The sequence below is a fragment of the Elaeis guineensis genome, chromosome 4, assembly GCF_000442705.2.
Source record: "Elaeis guineensis isolate ETL-2024a chromosome 4, EG11, whole genome shotgun sequence".
Lineage (NCBI taxonomy): Eukaryota > Viridiplantae > Streptophyta > Magnoliopsida > Arecales > Arecaceae > Elaeis > Elaeis guineensis.
The window spans coordinates 33,735,715-33,755,018 of NC_025996.2; the positions used below are offsets into that span (position 1 = coordinate 33,735,715).

Genomic DNA, 19,304 nt, shown 5'->3' on the forward strand with positions numbered 1-19,304 from the left:
AAGGTGTAGAAGTTGGATGCAAGAATGCAAGAAGATAAAAAAATTTAAAAGAGAGCAAGTAAGTACAACACAAACAAAAAGATTTATAATGGTTCGGTACCAACCTTGCACCTACGTCCACTCCTCAAGCTCCTACTTGGGAATTTAAATTCACTAAATCATATTCCACCCGAATACAATATCAGAACCTCCGACTCTAGCTATTCCAGGTTAGAACACTTATTTTTCGAGTACAAGTCAACCCAATACAATCTGATTCAAGGTTTAGATTAACCTTTCCACGTTTCGGAACCCTTTCAAAATAAAAATTCAACTCAAAAATAGAGTATAATAGTTAATCACACGAAAATATAGATGTAGCTCCTTTAATGAGCGAATAAAGCTTTAAATACACTTTATACAAAAAGAAGTAAGCTTTTCTGATTTTTCTCAAGGTGGTTGAAGACTTGAATGAGCTCTTGAAGGGTTGGTGAACTTGAAATAAAAGCTTCTTTAAATTCAAGAGGACTTTTGCTTGGGGTTGAAAATGAATGCTTGAAGAACCTTTTCGAAAACCTTATTGATTCCCTCCTTTAAGTGCCTTTTATAACTTCAAATGATGGTGGAGAGTAATCTGAGCTGAAATAAAACCGTTAGAGTATATTAAATGACATTAAATGCAGCCAAAACGAGCTAAAAACTAGCTGTTGCAGAATTTTTTCATCACAGGGGTTGACTCATAGGGTCGACTCATGCTCATGAGTCGACTCATGAGGTCGACTTCTGTGGCACAGAACAGAAAATGACTGTTCTGTAATTTTGACCTACACAGCAGCAGAGGTCGACTCATAGGATCGACTCATGCTTAGGAGTTAACTCATGGGGTCGACTCACAGAGTGTGCCAGCCAAAGAATTCAGCGTGCCGTTCAGCCCCTTTTGCCATGAGTCGACTCATAGGATCGACTCAAATATATAAATATGATTTTCTTTCAAAATACATATTCAAAAATATTAAAATTACCTCCAATAGATTACAAATCTTGTGTTCTTGCTCTTAAGGCTTCTGAATCAGAACTTGTAAAAACTACGATTTTATCCCTGAAATACAATAAATCTTTTTCTAAGCCAAAATCATTAGTAACCTCCTCAAATATTTTGTAATCATCAAAATCAATTCAAGGAGCAACAATCTTTGCCTTTTTGATAATGACAAAATACTTGAGCAAAAGCATATATAAAGCATTGAACATGAATTTCAAATTTATGAAGATGCATCACTTCAATATCATAGCCAAGTATTTGAACGAAATGCATCATAAGCAGTTTGAAGATCAATTTAAAATTTACTTATAAGTTCATTTACTTTGAAAATTAAATAAAAAAAGAGCTGACGATTTTGGTTCTTTGACACATTTGCTTAACAATTTTGCTTATTACTAATTTTTTTATTACTTATTGCTCATTTCTTTATTGTTTATTGCTCAAATTCGATTTTGATTCTCTACTCTTCCTTTTTGACAGCATCAATTAAGATTCTCTACTCCTCCTTTTAAAAATCTTGAAAGGATAATTTTTTTTTACTCCCCCTTTTTGATAGCATCAATTAAGATCTTAAGGATTTTAAGGATAGAGAAAAGAAAAGAAAGATGACAAAAAGGATATATTTTCTTTACTCCTTTTTGATACCATATTTTACTTCTTTAACCCCCTTCTTTGATTACTTATTTCTCTACTCCCCCTCAACATAGCAAACATAAAGGATATATCAATTTGCTCATCTAGAAGATATTGTAATTCATAGTATTTCTCAGCACTAATATGAGTTATTTTTCATATCTCATAATTAAAACAATTCAATTTGATCACATTTATAGATATTACCAAGCACACACATATATATATATTCAAAAGTGACTGAATACAAAAGGTATCCCAATACACATGAGTCAACTCAAAATACAAAAATCATGGATAGAAACTATCCAAGAGTTAATTAGCCAACAAATACAAGGCCCATAAGATAGATCTTAGACATAGGAGACAAACTAATCTAGATCTAATAGATGTCATGGCTAGAGGGATCAGAATCTGAAGAATCAGAGATAGGGTGAGGAGATGTAGGATCAAGTCCACGAGCACGAGCTCGACCACGTCTGCCTCGACCACAAGTAGAGGTACCAGTATGAGTAGAGGGGTGAGAAGATCTTGGAGCCTGAGAAGCTATGGACTGTGCAATAAGAAAAAATCTGATGGTGTCCAAAAGATTCAAGGCTCTCGATACAGATTGCATCATGACACTGAACTGAGTAGAAGCATTCTCACTGGAGCCCCTGATCTCTCTCCTCAAGAAGTCAAAGCCATTCTCTAAAACTCTTCGAAGTCTAGCCGCCTCTGCAGATAGGTCTGAGACCTCTGTGATATCCTCATGTAGCTAGGGATGGGCTAAAGCTAATACTTATCCCCGCAAGTCTAATACTCTCCCTATCAATCTCAAAATACATCCCTCAAGCTGCTCAATGCGTACCGACTGATCAGTAAGCATCTGAAAAATAGTAGAAATGTGAGGAATCAGAGTCTAGTCTGAATCACCCTGGGATGTCGATCTCTAAGCAAAGACTGAAGTGGCAAACTACTGAGATAGAATGGAGGTAACACGTTGGGACATCATCTCAATCTGATCATCTCCTAGTCTGAACTCTGAAGGATGGGTCCTGCTCTCTGACTGTGAAACTGAGGTATATCTCCTCACAGACTCTGAAGGACCAGTCTCGTGATCAGATATGAACTGAATATCTGAAGATGCTCTATGATCACAAAGAGATGAAGATGGTCCCTCCTCTTCTGCTCTATCCTCTGCTCTCTCCCTTCAACACCCTTTGTCCAACCGCCATCAGTCTTAGAGAAACTCATGCGATGCAGTATGTAGCGATTGATGGTGTTAGAATGAGATGGTCTAGCAACTGCCTCCCCCTCAAAATTGATTTCGAATCTTCTAAAAACTAAGGTGAGTGCCATACCAAAAGGCAAGTGAGCCTTGGACCTATTCAGAATTTCTCTCATAGCCTCAAACATCAATGCTGGAAGGTTCAGGGGGGTTTAGGTGATCACATGGTACATAATGCAAATATCCTTACCAGATAGAAGGTCGTGTCTACCACTCCTAAGGATAAACAGTTTAGTTACCAAGTGATGTAACAGCCTCATCTCAACAGAAAAAATTTTTGCTTCCAATTTATTTAGATTTTCAGTATAAGTTCTTCCTAAGATAACATTAATTTCTTCTTCTTTAATAGGGAGCTTCGTATTGGTATAGCCTTCATAAGGCAAATGCAGTATCTGTCCCAAATGTACTGGATCAAGAATAACATCCATACCTTTTACTGTAGATTTCATTGTTCCATTGCTATAGCTCAAATTGAAGTAAAATTCCCTGACTAGATCGATATAAGTATTTTTCTTTAAAGAGCAGTAAAATTTTTATCTTTGATACTTAATCTTCGATCCAATAGTGAACCCTTCTTTTTCAAAAAACTTGAAATCAATATTTTTTTTGGGTTTCACTTTTTGGTCAGAGGTACCTTGCTTGGGCTGATTGGGGACTGAGTGGAAGCTGAAGCAGGACCTGAAGCAGGGATTGGAGCAGGAGAGGGCTCAGCTGCTAAGCTCTTTCTGCGCACACTCTCTTCCAACTCACGAACAGATTTTCTCCTCTGTGGAAGCTTCATTTTGGGAGCCATTTGCACAAGAAGGACTTGCACAGAGCTTTGGAGACTAAATGTAAGGGAGAGAAAAAAGGTTCTAATGGAAAGGCAAAGATTTTGGAGAGGTGATGTGCCAATTTGGAGAAGACGGGTAGAGTCTAGGGTAAGCTCAAACCGTCCCAAATGAAGAAGGAAGAGGAGAGGAACTTGATTCCTAAATGGGCGATTTGAAGAGTGAAAATCGATGGGAGGAGATATTTGAGAGAAATCTTTGGTTTGAGGGAGAAGAGATGGAGAGCTTTTGGTTCGGTGGGAGAAAGAAGACGAAGGACTAAGTCGGCTCAAAGAAAAATTCTCAATAAGAAGAGAGCATTCGAAGGATTTTGACAAAATTGCAAGATTACTCTAGGGTCGACCTTGAGGGTCGACTCATGGCACAGAAAAATTCAAAAGAATGATGGGACAATTTTGAAAAAATTTGAAACTCTGAGAGAAGATGTTTACCCAAATATTGATCATGTGAATGATAGTTTTGAGCTTTTGAGCTCTTAAAAAAAATAAGAATTGAGCTTAATAGATTTGGTTCAACAAATTTTTGGTATTAAGAATTTGAAATCAGAGAAATACTTAAGCTGATGGATCAAGGATTCCTAGTTTTCTCCTAATTTCATAAAATCTATCTTCACTTATAGCCTTGGTAAAGATGTCAGCCAATTATTTTTCAGTACAAACATAATCAAGAATTATATCTTTATTTTGGATATGTTCTCTTGTGAAATGATGCATAATTTCAATATGTTTTGATCTAGAATGCTGAATTAGATTTTTAGTTAGATTTATAGCACTGATGTTATCACATTTTATGGGAGTTTCATTGAGTTTGATGCCAAAGTTTTCAAGTTGTTGCTTAATCCACAAGATTTAAGCACAACAACTTATGGCTGCAATGTATTCGACCTCGGCCGTAGACAGTGCTATCGAGTTTTACTTTTTGCTAAACCAAGAGATTAAGTTAACTCCAAAAAATTGACAAGTTCTACTAGTACTTTTTCTATCTAATCTACATCCAGCAAAATCGACATCTGAATATCCTATCAAGTCAATTGATGAGTCTTTAGAATACCATAGTCCTAGAGTTTATGTACCATTTAAATATCTAAAGATTCTTTTAACTGCATTCAAGTGAGATTCTTTCGGATTTGATTGAAAGTGAGCACAAAGACAAATACTAAACATAATATCTGGTCTACTAGCAATTAAATACAATAGAGAACCAATCATGCCTCTATAAAATTTTAAGTCTATATTTTTACCTTCTTTATCCTTGTCAAGCTTACATGATGGGCTCATGGGTATACCAATTGCTTTGGAGTTCTCCATTCCAAATCTTTTGAGTAGTTCTCTTGTGTACTTGCTTTAGGTGATGGAGATTCCTTCTTTTGTTTGTTTGATTTGGAGTCCGAGGAAGAATATAAGTTCTCCCATCATGCTCATCTCAAACTTTCTTTACATGAGCTTAGCAAAATCTTGACAAAGAGTTTCATTAGTAGATCCAAAAATAATGTCATCAACATATATTTGTATAACTAATATATTATTTTGATTTCTTTTAATGAAAAGGGTTGTGTCTATATTTTCTCTTAAAAAATCATTATTAAGCAGAAATTTGCTTAGTCTTTCATACCAAGCCCTAAGTGCTTGTTTCAAACCATATAATGCTTTGTTTAATTTAAAAATATGATTAAAAAAAGCATAATTTTTAAAATCTGGAGGTTGTTCTACATAAACTTCTTCAGTAATATATCCATTTAGAAAAATACTTTTGACATCCATTTGGAATAACTTAAAATTCATAAAACAAGCATATACAAGTAGAAGTCTAATTGCTTCTAATCTAGCAACAGGTGCAAAGGTCTCATCAAAATCAATTTCTTCTTCTTGATTATAACTTTTTGCAACTAATCTCGCTTTATTTCTTATCACATTTCCATGTTCATCCAATTTATTTCTATATACCTATTTTGTGTCAATTATTGAATAATTTTTAAGTTTTGAAACTAAAGTCCATACATTACTTCTTTCAAATTGATTAAGTTTTTCTTGCATTGCATTTATCCAATTATATTCTTTTTCAGCTTCATCTATGGTTTTAGGTTCAAGATGAGAGACAAAAGTAAAATGATTGAATGCATCTCTAAGTGAAGAGCGAGTTCTTACACCATATATAGGATCACCAATGATTAGTTCCTTAGGGTGATTGTGATCATACCTCCATTCTTTAGGTAGATCATTTGTACCTAGAGGTTGTTCTTATTGTTCTTCACCTTCCTCATCCTGTTTGTCTTCATGTTCTTCATCATCTTGAATGGTTGAATCTTTTAAAGTGATCTCCTTCATCCCTTCTATAAGAGGATCTGCATCATCAATATCTTCATTCTTCCTTGAAGGAAGATTGTTAGTTTCATCAAAAATAATATGTATTGACTCCTCTACTATTAAAGTTCTTTTGTTGAAAACTCTAAAAACTTTACTAGAAGAGGAGTAACCAAGAAAAATCACTTCACCAGATTTAGCATCAAATTTTTTAATCTTTCTTTATCATTGTTCAAAACAAAACATCGACAACCAAAAATATGAAAATATGCAATGTTTGGTTTTCTTTCTTTCCAAAGCTCATAAGAGATTTTTTTTAAAATTGATCTAATTAAAGTATGGTTTAATATATAACATGTCGTATTAATTACTTTCGTCTAAAAATATCTTGAAAGGTTGCTTTCACATAGCATGATACGGATCATTTCTTCAAGAGTTCTATTTTTCTTTTCTACTATCCCATTTTGTTGGGGTGTCCTAGGTGCTGAAAAATTATAGTCAATACCTTTTTCATCACAAAATTTTTTAAAATCTTGATTTTCAAATTCGGTTCCATGATCACTTCGAATATTTTGAATTGAAAAATTTTTTTTATTTGTGACTTTTCGATAAAATTTTGAGAAAACATGAAAAATTTCATCTTTATGTGCCAAAAAGAAGACTCATGTAAAACGAGAGAAATCATCAATAATTATAAAATCATATCATTTTTTACCTAGACTAGTAGTTCTAGTGGGTCCAAATAAATCCATAGCAATAGTTCTAATGGCCTAGAAGTTGAAACAATATTTTTAGATTTGAATGAGACTCGTGTTTGTTTACCCATTTGACATGCATCACAAATTCTATCTTTTTCAAAATTTAATTTGGGTAAGCCGATAACCAATTCTTTTTTAATAAATTTTGAAAGTGAATGCATGCTAATATGTGCAAGCCTATAATGTCAAAATCAACTAGTTTCATTAATCTTCGCATTCAAGGCTACTAGGCATTGCATGTTTATTTTGGAAAGATCATTCAAATCTACCATATAAACATTATCATGTCTATGTCCAATAAATTTAATGCCTTCATTAATAGGACTAGTTACTATACAAACTAAAGATTCAAAATTGACTTTGTATCCTTTATCACAAAATTGACTGATGCTTAATAAATTATGTTTTAAACCATCTACTAATAAAATATTTTTAATATACTTAGAGGGAGTGATACCAATGTTACCTATACCGATGATCTTTCCTTTGCCATTATCTTCAGAGGTGACTATCCCTCTATTTTTTGCATCAAGTGTGATGAATTGGGATTCATCATCAGTCATGTGTCTTGAGCATCCGCTATCAAGATACCATCTCCGGTTTGCTCCTTGGGATGCAAGACACACCTATACACAAGAATCAAGTTTTGATTTTAGGTACTTAAATTTTTTTGGATCCTTTTAGGTTAGTCATAATGGTTCCTTTTGGAATCCATATTTTTTTTACATTAGAATTTTTAAATTTATTAAAAAAATATGAATAGGATTTGTGTCCTACTTTACCACATTTAAAGCAAGTGATATTTGAAAACTTGTTGTACGATGAGTTTACAAAGATTTTTTCAGATGTTTTTGTTTCTTTAAAGGATTATATCCAAGACCGACTTTATCATAAATGACCTTTTGATTGTCAAGTATCATGTAAAGTTTATTTGAACTTAAAGTGAACTTTTCAACCATTGATTTTAACTTGGCAATCTCATTTTTTAAGTTCAGATTTTCTTGAGACAGGATTGATTTTTTATTTGAAATACTCTCATTTTCTTTTAGTAAAGATTGATTCTTTAATTTTAATTCTTTGTTCTTTACCCCTAGCTTCTTTAGTTCATCAATTAGGTCATAAAATGCTTCATGAAGTTCTTCAAAGATAAAGTCAATAGAAGTTTCAGTATTTACCTCATTTTCATGTACTATAAGGCATAAGTTGGTTTGTTCATTTGAGTCTTCTTCTTCGGAACTTGACTCATCATTTCTGCTCCATGTAGCTATCATGGCCTTCTTCTTATACTTTTTGAGATCCTTCTTCAGTTGCGGACATTCAGACTTAAAGTGTCTTGATTTTTTGCATTCATAACAAATAAGAGATTGCTCCTTATCCTTCTTTTTGCTATATTCTCCTTTTGTAGGTGGCATCTTCCTCATTTCTTGTCTTCTTTTCTTCAAGAACTTCTTAAACCTTCTAGTAATGAGGGTCATTTCTTCATCCTGCTCTTCATTTTCTGTATCATCAGATTCTTCATCTGGTTGAGAAGTGGATTTGAGGGAGATTATCCTCTTCTTTTTGACATCTTCTTCTTGGTGTTGTTTCATGCTTAGCTCGTGAGTCATCAGTGATCCTAGAAGCTCTTCCAAGGATAAGATATTCAGATCTTTGGCTTCTTAGATTGCGATCACTTTGGCCTTCCAAGTCCTTGATAAAGACCTAAGAATCTTTCTTACGAGATCACTGTTAGAATAAGACTTACCAAGATTTTTTAGACCATTAATAATATCAATAAAATGAGTAAACATCTCAGTTATTGATTCATTATGCTCCATTTTAAAAAGTTCATATTTATGCACAAGCATGTTGATTTTTAATTCTTTCACTTGATTAGTTCCTTCATGAGTTACTTCTAATCTATTTCATATTTTCTTAGCTGACATGCATGTTGAAATATGATTAAATTCATTAGCATCTAGAGTATAATACAAAATATTCATGGCTTTAGCATTTAGTTGAGCTATTTTCTTATCAACCTCATCCCATTCTTTTTTGAGTTTGGTTGATTTCACACCATCAATTATTTTAGTGGGTATGTGTGGTCCATTTACTATGTACTCCACATATCAAAGTCAAGTGCTTGAATAAAGATTTTCATCCGAGCTTTTCAATAGGTATAATTTGATCCATTCAAAAGTGAAGGTCGATTTGTGGACTGCCCCTCGGCTAGTGAAGTGCCAACTTGAGTTGTCATAGATCTTTAGCTCTTTGATGGTTAAATCAAAGTAGGACTAGAGCATCGAGCTCTGATACCACTTATTGCCTAGCTATGCAATCCAAGAGAGGGGTGAATTAGATTTTTTTTTTAAATTTAAAAATTAACTTACAACTATGAGGATTATTTAACAATGAGCAGGATAAATGTGGAGAGTAAAATTTATGCAAGGTGTAGAAGTTAGATGCAAGAATGCAAGAAGATAAGAAAATTTAAAAGAAGAGCAAGTAAGCACAACACAAACAAAAAGATTTATAGTGGTTCGGTGCCAACCTTGCACTTACGTCCACTCTCCAAGCTCCTACTTGGAAATTCAAATCCACTAAACCGTATTCAACCTGAATACAACGTTGGAACCTCCGACTCTAGCTATTCCAAGCTAGAACACTTATTTTTTAGATACAAGCCAACCCAATACAATCTGATTCAAGATTCGATTAATCTTTCCACGTTTTGGAACCTTTTCAAAATAAAAATTTAACTCAAAAATAGAGTATAACAGTTAATCACACGAAAATACAGATGTAGCTCCTTTAATGAGCGAATAAAGTTTTAAATATACTTTACATAAAGAGAAGCAAGCTTTTCTGATTTTTCTCAAGGTGGTTGAAGATTTGAGTGAGCTCTTGAGGGGTTGGTGAACTTGAAATAAAAGCTTCTTTAACTTCAAGAGGGCTCTTGCTTGGGGTTGAAAATGAATGCTTGAAGAATCTTTTCGAAAATCTTATTGATTTCCTCCTTTAAGTGCCTTTTATAACTTCAAATGATGGTGGAGAGTAATCTGGGCTGAAATAGAGCCGTTAGAGCACATTAAATGGGTATTAAATACAACCAAAACGAGCTGAAAACTAGCAGTTGCAAAATTTTTCCGTCACAGGGATCGACTCATAAGGTCGACTCATGCTCATGAGTCGACTCATGGGGTCAACTTCTGTGGCACAGAACAGAAAATGACTGTTCTATAATTTTGGCCTACACAGCAACAGAGATCGACTCATAGGATCGACTCATGCTCAGGGATCGACTCATGGGATCGACTCACAGAGTGTGCCAGCCAAAGAATTCAGCATGCCGTTCAGCCCCTTTTACCATGAGTCGACTCATGGGGTCGATTCAAATATATAAACATAATTTTCTTTCAAAATATATATTCAAAAATATTAAAATTACCTCCAATAGATTACAAATCTTGTGTTCTTACTCTTGAGACTTTCAAATCAAAATTTGTAAAAATTATGATTTTGCCCCTGAAATACAATAAATCTTTTTTCAAGCCAAAATTATTAGTAACTTCCTCAAATGCTTTGTAATCATCAAAATTAATTCAAGAAACAACAACACCAACGTGACAGAGTCATCCTTAATAAGGAGCTGACTAGCTCCCAAAGTCCTCTGATGAACACAATCTTTGCCCAATCCGCATGAAGCTTTGCCCTAGAAATCGTAGGCTCTAATAAGTAACTTCTCCCACTGCCACAAATCTAAAATTAGATCCATGAATTATAAAGCCAATCCCACCATGTCTGTCTCTAACATTGCTATCAAAATTGACCTTTTGGTACAACGGAGAGGGGCTCCCATAAATAGTAAAATACTCAACTCAAAGACTTGCAAGCTAAATTAAATATATATATATATATACATATAACAATTATATTATATTTTATGTATACTATATGTTGTTGATTTAATATTTTAAAATATAATATTATGTTATATTTTATTTTAATCATATTTTTTAATTATAAATAAGCTTTGAATTTGAGTTTGAACTCGAGCTCCAATATAGCTCGATTGAATTTTGAATCAAGTCGAGTCGATCTCGAGTATTGTATTTTTTTTAATCAAATTGAGTTCGAGTTTAAATATTGAGATTCTCTATTTCGAATCAAATTTTAAATCCAAATTTTTTGAATTGAGCCAAGTTTGAGCCTTTAGTTGATTATTCAATTAGACTCAGCTCGATTGTCCCTTAATTACCATATTTTTGACCAAGTGTGTAATTCATTATCTATCATGTACTTGGGATATCTTTTGTTTTCAAAAAGTAGTTTTTGATGTCTACCAAAAAAAAAATTATGTTCATGATCCCAGAACTAAGTCGAATTTTCTTATATGGTCTCTAAATTATAAAATTCTAAACTTTATTCCCTCAACTATCAGAATAGATTTAATGTTGCCCTCTGACACAATTCTAATGATTTTCTCTCACCGAAAGACTGACGTGGCAATCTTCGATGCTTATGTGGAGTAAGTTTTGCTTGTATGGCTCCAATCAAAGTTGATATGGCTGAAAATATTTTTTAAAAATATTGATAACATAGAAAAAAAAGAAAAAGGAAAAGCTCTCCCCTCCCTCCATGGCTCTTTCTTCCGCTTCCCCATCGCCCCATCCCTCCATGGCCCCTTTCCTTTTGACTCCGCCACCTTCCCCGACCCCTTCACCTCTGACGCCGATGGAGAGCTTCGATCCGATAAGCGACGACTGGCAGGGAGGTGGGGCGGCTATCGCGGCACCAGAGCACCCGTCATTGCTCACTGACACCTCTGCTGCCATTAGCATCTCCTCGCTTGCCAAACCAACCAGCCATCAGAGGACAGGTTCCGCATCAACATCCCCTCGCCCGTTGGAACTCCATTTTGCCACCTTTGATCCACCCCCGCTCGACCAGCCAAAAAATGATGCCATATTCCGAGATCCGACTGTCATGGAGAGTGACACCCTTTCGCCATCTCTGTCGCTGCTCAAAGCCCTCCTCGACTATGGTTAGATCGTTGACTCTGAATTGGATCAGTGAAGGAGGTATGGTTTTGTGGCATGAGGAAGTGGCTATGGGGGTGGTTTGCGGTGGAGATCTGGGACACTTGGAAGAAGGTCCTCGTCTGGCTCGGTATAGAGCATGTCGCCCGTGTCCACGATGTCGGCATTGATGCCTATAACGTCGCTGCCTACGCCCTCCGTGGCCCTAAGGCCAAGATCAACTTTCCTCTCAGCCCTATCTCCCCTTACCCTATCTTTTTCCTCCTCCACCACCGCGCCGCAATCGGAATTCCCTTCCACCACCACCATAAACTTGACCTCCCTCCGATCTTTTGTTACTGTAGCGACTGATGTCCAGCAGCTTGAGCAACACTGAGTCCTTCAATAGGCCTTGGCTCTCAGCACCGTCACTCCTACTCTGATCCAACTCCCATCTACGCAGTTGGCTAGGCCACTGCCGCCCCCCATGTCCAGAGCCAGTGCTGCCATAGCGACTGCAGCTCCTCCTCCTTGGTTATCGATGATGGTGCCATTCTCTACCTATCGGTAGCCGCTGCCGTTCAATATGAACTTCCTCCCTCCTATCGATGGACATGATGGCAAGAAAGATGATGGATAGTGGATGGAGTTTGAGGAGAGAAGGGGCTGTCAGCTTCACCGTCGATGAGATACCGTGAGGGTCGAGGAAAGAGTCGACGAGAAAGATGATGCTCGCGAGGATATTTTTGAGAAGAGATGATGATGTATTTTTTTTATATTTTTTAAATTTTTTTAAATATTTAAACTACATAATTATCAGAGGCTGCTACGTAAGTGCCGAAGGTTGCTACAACAGTCTTCTGATAAGGAAAAATCATCGAAATCGTACTTGAGGATAATATTAAATCGGTTCAAATAGTTGAAGGATTAAAATTTAAAATTTTATAATTTAAAAATTATATAAAAAAAATTAATTTAATTTAGAGATGATGAATATAATTTAAAAAATAATTTTAAATATTTTTTTTTTTCGAACAGTTGACGGAGACGCATGTGCCCTGGCGCCTTGGTCCTCACCAAACGCTTGACACCCACTTCTGCCGCAAAAAGATAATATAAATAAATAAATAAACGTGTTTGACACCTACCCTGCCGACCACCGTCTTTTATATGACCTACTGCAAGTCCATACATCATCGGTTGGAAAAAGAAAAGGACGATCGTTGACATAATGGAAACCAACTTCCACCGTTAGTTTGAAATATCTGCCACGTTCCCATCTAATGTATTCCCTGCTTTTGACTAGTCCTACTGCATGCTTATAATTATAAAGCTCTCTTTAGCTCTCTCCGTATGCAGTATCTGCAGGGATCCCCCACCAAACTAAAACAAACTCTTGGCTTTCTTTCAAAAGGAACCTTTTTTTTAAAAAAAAAATACCAGCCTTTTGGCTTATTAGAAATGAAGAAAGCTCAAGCTCCCATCTTCATTTCTTCCTTCCTCCTTGTTCTCCTTCTGTCTTGGAGTCCCATAGTCATATCTCAAGAAGTCGGTAATGAGAGTTGGAACTCTTATCTATGAAATGCTCTATAGAGTTTTATATATGGTTTTTGACGACAGCTTTGGTTCTCTGTGGTTGTTGCAGAGGATGAGAGGGAGTTCAGCTATGAGGAAGGGAGCCCCAATGGGCCGGATCACTGGGGAGAGATACACAAGGAGTGGGCTACGTGTAACAATGGAGACATGCAGTCACCAATTGATCTGACGCATGAGAGGGTGAAGATTTTGCCTGGATTGGGGAGGCTAAAGAGGAACTACAAGGCCTCAAATGCAACGCTGAAGAATCGCGGCCATGACATAATGGTACGGCCTTTTATACTTGCTTGGTTGCAACCAATTATATCACCATAATAAATCTTCCATTTTTCTACTTTTGAGTTTGTTTATTTTCATAATATTCCATTGGAAAGGAAGCATCAAATGAATGAGCAATAAAATGGCTATATGGTATTTCTGAATACATAAAGAGCATAAATGTCTATGGCACCATAGAAAAATGTTTGTGGCACCATAGAAATAATGGAGTTGGGCTTGTGATTTTTTATTTAGAGATTCTTTTGTACTCATTTAGTAGCTTATTGGTTTAAATTATTATTTTTTTAATCTTCCATTTTACTTTTGACAAAAAATTGTGTTTTATGGATCTAACTAGAATATTTTGTGTTGTATACTTTTTGACAAAAAAATGTGCTGTATGGATTTAGTTGGAATGGGTGGAAGGAGGAGGATAGATTTGCATCAATGGAACTGAGTACCAGCTTAGACAATGTCATTGGCACTCTCCCTCAGAACATACTATTGATGGCAAGAGGTTTCTCTTTATACACTGAAAAACATGGTCCCATAAAAGCTTCTACTTCTTTATATAAACTTAAATTTGTCACCTTAATAACATACCATGTTGGCTTCTGCTTGTCCATCCTAATTCCATGAACGCTGCATTTGGTTTCAAGAACAAAAGCATGGAAAATTTCTTTCTTAGAAAAACTAGTATTATATTTGGTTTTCTCAGCAGAAAACTAACAAACTTGATAAATTTGAAAATTTATTTTTGCATCTCTAATTATAGCTTTTTTTTTTTCCTTTTTAACGTAATTCCTTTTCAGCTAAACATATCTCACAACCCAAGATATCTCGAATGGAAATTCTTTTTTCATGAATGTAAGAAGCCAAAACTTAAAATGAAATTATGTCCCTAACAAATTACAATATAACCAAATATATGTTCTCATTTACAAAGCAAATAACAGAGTATCTTTTTTATGGTACTTGCAAAGAGTGAATACCTGTTAAGTGTTTGCAGATTTGACCTTGAGATTCACATGGTTCATGAAAGCTCTGATGAAAGAATTGCTGTAGTGGGTATCATGTATAAAACAGGCCGGCCGGACACATTTCTTTCAGAAGTATTCCTTCTTCAACTTCGTCTGCAGTTAGTGGTATCCTTTCATATTAAAATATAGAGCTAATTCTCTTTCTTTTTTACAGTTAACGGAACACATCAAAGAAGTTGCAGACACCGAAGAAGAAGAGACAAATGTAGGCACGGTCGACCCAAGGCACATAAAGATAGGAAGTAGGAAGTATTATAGGTACATGGGCTCTCTGACAACCCCACCTTGCACTCAAGGTGTTGTATGGACTATTACTAAGAAGGTAATTGATCTCCTTAAATCTGTTCTCATGAAATAGAATTGTAGTTCTGAATAATTTATTGTGGGTTATAGGTCAGAACTGCTTCAAGAGAACAGGTGAGGCTGCTAAGGGAGGCTGTGCATGATGTAAGTTACCCTACTGCTGCATATAATAGCAGTAAAGAGCATACAATTAATTAGGGCCTATTTGGTTGCTATAAATATTGATGATAACTATTTGAAGCTTTATACAGGTTGGATTTCAGTATTTCTGTTTACAACAGTTATATCTGGGATTAACTTTAACTCCTGTGAATGCATTCTATTGCCTTTAACTAGCTAGAGGGTGGGCTAGAGTATTTAAAACTTACAAGCAGGGCCGGTCCTGACATTTTTTAGACCTAGGGCTAAATAAAAAAATGGAACCTTCTCTATTAAAAATTAACATACTTTAAATATTAATTATCATTGAAAAATTAATCTACGTGCAATAATTTTCTATAGATATATTCGTTAAGCAGTGTATAAAACCCATCATTAACCTATTTAATTATTTCTCTTATTATAATATTGTAGAAAGCCATCCTTGCACCCTATTGGAACATCAATACAAGGTCTAGGCCTGGGGCATGGGGCGGTCGCCCAGTTTGACCTGCCCCAGGGCCGGCCCTGCTTACAGGCTCTGCACTTACAACAAATGCAAACATCTGAAAAGGGGCAACAGCAATAATTTGACCTATCATTTCTAGCAACCAAACATGCTATGATGATTCCCTGATACTTTCTTCCAAGAGGTTTCTAGATAAGGGGTTACTCTGCCTAATCTAATCAAGAATACAAATTATAGCAAGTGGATAAACATCACGAAAACCAGAACATTTAGGAATGAATATCATTATAAATGGGTTACATATAATACATAAGAGTGGTGGTCCTCCTCCAAAGGAGAGATATGCCAACCAACTGAGGTCAGCATCTAAAACTCTTCTTATGATCAAATGATCAATATCAAATATTTTCAATAATTATCTGCCGTACCTGGTTGCCATCTAGTTTACTTGTTTTGGGGATATAAGCATATGAATTTTATGTTTTGAAGATCAGTGTTCATTTGGTATTTTCTCATTATTATTTCTAATATTTATTTTAATAGTGGAAATTAGTTCTCTCTCTCTCTCTCTCTCTCTCTCTCTGCCATGAGGGGCAAAATTGCTGTGATGAGGACATGAAAAACATTGTTTTGCCAAATTTGTGATTCAAGACGTAATTCACATAGTTCATCGAGTTTATTTTTTTCTAGAGCATGATATTGGTTCTTTTACTAGTATTCACTTTTGTATCCTTTTTATACATATGTAGGATGAAATTAGATTTGATGGATAAGTAGAGCACATAATATTTGACCTGGGCTGCAAATTTTGTTTATAATAAAACACGTACAATTTTTCCTTTCTTTTTTTAAGACTTCTGTCTTTGTGTATAATTATCATTTTTTTCCATTTTCAGGATGCAGAGAATAATGCGAGGCCAATCCAACCAATCAATCAACGCGAGATCCAGTTTTATACTCCAAGGATTCATAAAAGTGATCAACGTTTTCTTCATTAATCAAATGATCTTGTGAATGTCCCACTTTTGTTCTCCAATATCTTGTATGTCTTCTAGCCATGATAATAAATACACAGTGACCTGTCTTGAGAGAAGATAATAGTAATTTGCTATTTGCTATTCTACCTGACGGGAAGAAGTAATTTGTTTGAAGAATGAATGCTCTTTGCAGTTCGTATGAATTACCAAATAAACAATACGATGAACGGGATACCTCCGCCCTTCTTCGAATGGAACAAACTGAGTGAGAATTACCTCCTTGGCCCTTCCTTTAACATCCTCAAGCTGAAAGGGTCACTTGCCGCAACCATTGTACCAGGGATCACTTTGCTACATCTTCCCCTATGATCAATGACATGGTGTCTTATATACATACAAATAAGTAGCGCTGCAGTGGACTGACTCGGTGCACATAAGTGCGTGTGGGGTAAAGGGCTTGTGGTCCTAGCTAGGGTCCACTTGTTGGAGAATCTACCATAAATGCACCTTGTATTGGTGCTTCTAACGTGGAACTAGTGACTTTGACGTCTTCGTTGTCGGGAGTTCAGGAAAGGGAAGGGAAGAAAAAAAAAATAAATAAATAAAAAAAAAAAATATATATATTTTTTTAAATTGAGAGTTTAAAGAGGGAAAAAATAATTTTTTTTAATTCAAAATAAAAAAAAAATATTATAATATTTTTTTACTATTATACTCTTAAAAGTATCGGAATCAAGAAAAGATCTTATCTTTTAATTTTTTTCATCTTTTCTTTCATTTTTGTTAATTTTTCTTATCCACAAGAATCACAATTGGATGGAAAGCTTAAATGGGATGCTTGAAATAAATTTTAGAATTGAAATGTAATATTAATTTTATTTTTTATTATTAAAAAAATAAGATGTGAATTATAAAAGATTCACTAACTCTCAAATCCTTACTCTCCAAATTTGTTTAATTTGGAGGAGAAAAATTACTTTCCAAATCTGTTCGATTTAAAGGAAAAAAAGTTATAGATTTGAAGAGATTTGTATTCCCTCCATTTCTTTCCATTTCTTTCTAATTTTTTTTAATAAAAAAATTTTCAACTAAAAAAAAATATTAATTTTTTTTCTCGTTCTTTTCTTTTCTTTTCTATTCTTCTCTCCGAACAAAGCGTAAAGGGGATGTTAAACTACAGCAGATTTAATAACCAAAAATTTTCAACTAAGATATGAAAAAAAATATTTAAAATATTCAAATGTATACTATTATCAAACTAGAGATGGTTTTTAGATTGTCCGTCAGATTTTGTGATCAGAATACACTTAGCTCCTCTCTTCATTAATATATGTAAAAAAATGATTAAAAATTTAGATATGTTATCAGGGTGATTCTGTTAATTGCTAGGCCTTTATCTCTTATCTAGGCAATTTTGCAGGACTCTATTTTTCAGAAAAATTTTTATCAATTGCTGTACACGTTCTCAACTTCTTGAACTCTTTTCAGAATTAAGAAATGTTGGGATATGCCGACCGGTCCTCTCACGCCGACTCACCGTCGGGCCTGCCTGATCAGCGCCGACTCTGCCGATCGACGACTGCCGATACTGTCCACCGAATATATGTCGGTCGGGCCGACTCTCTCCCCTCCGACTAACCGGACTGGGGAGCCTGATATCCGACTCTCGCAGCACCCCCGACTATCCGTCTGAGGGTCCCTGGACTGTCACCCGGCATTCCTCGACCAGGCCCCGACATACAGTCGGTCGACTCCTTCAAACGTCGTACGGCTACTAGAGGCTGTCTGTCCTGACAGCGGCGTGCGGCTTAGCCGCCATGGGGCGTTATCCCACCTAAGGCATGGGTCAACCCTAGTGATTTGACAGTCCCACAATGATTTGACAGTCCTCGGCGATTTGACAACTCTCCTGTTGTCGGGGCTATTAATGACGGCGTCATGCTGCACCCTACTATAAAACGGAGAAGGCAACCGTTCTGAGGAGGTCTCTCCGAAACCTTCGAGCGTGTACTCTCTCTTTCTCGCTGAGCTCCTTGATTCTTTTTTACTGTTGCCTAATCTCCTCTCTGACTTGACCGTCGGAGGGTCCCCACCGGAGACACCTCCGGTCGGTGCTTACTTCTTTTGCAAGCGCTCGTTTCTGGCGACCAGACGACGAGGGGATTGGCCGCAACAAGAAAAAACATAAAATGTTTCTCTAATCCAGGTATTTGTCTCTCTTATCCTCTACTCCTTAACACTTTTTTTATTAATTTTTTTTTAAGCGTGCATTGCACATGTTTGATCTTCTCCATCTTCAATCTTAGATTAAGAATGTGATAGATTAACAAAACTACTTTGGAACTTTCTATCGAAACAGAATAGATCCTTGCTTTATCACTCCAGAACATACATCTAACTTAATTAGCTTTGAGGCCTATTTGGAAAATCTAACAGTATTGGACTGCATTTCTTATTGGACTCCTAGACTAGGTAGCCCATTTATGCAGGCCTATATCAGCCTAACACTCTCCAACCCAAATCCCATGATTATATATTAAAAAAAAAAATCTCTCAATTTATCTTTTATCTCCTCATCGTCACCAGTCCTCTACCCTCTCCATCTCCTCCCTTCTTCCCATATCCAAATAGGCCTTTCATTTTATTGTTTTACTATTTTAGGCAGCAGTAAATTTGAGTCCTCCCAATCTTCCAGTAGAGTAAGCATCCTATCG

The 19,304-nt window shown here is 35.7% G+C and overlaps 2 pseudogenes; both read left to right on the plus strand.

Moving 5' to 3' along the window:
• Nucleotides 1–11,887: 11,887 nt before the first annotated feature.
• LOC109505749 (ethylene-responsive transcription factor 3-like) lies at nucleotides 11,888–12,449 on the plus strand (annotated as a pseudogene).
• Nucleotides 12,450–13,155: 706 nt separating this feature from the next.
• On the plus strand, nucleotides 13,156–16,744 carry LOC140856936 (alpha carbonic anhydrase 7-like; annotated as a pseudogene).
• Nucleotides 16,745–19,304: the final 2,560 nt, after the last annotated feature.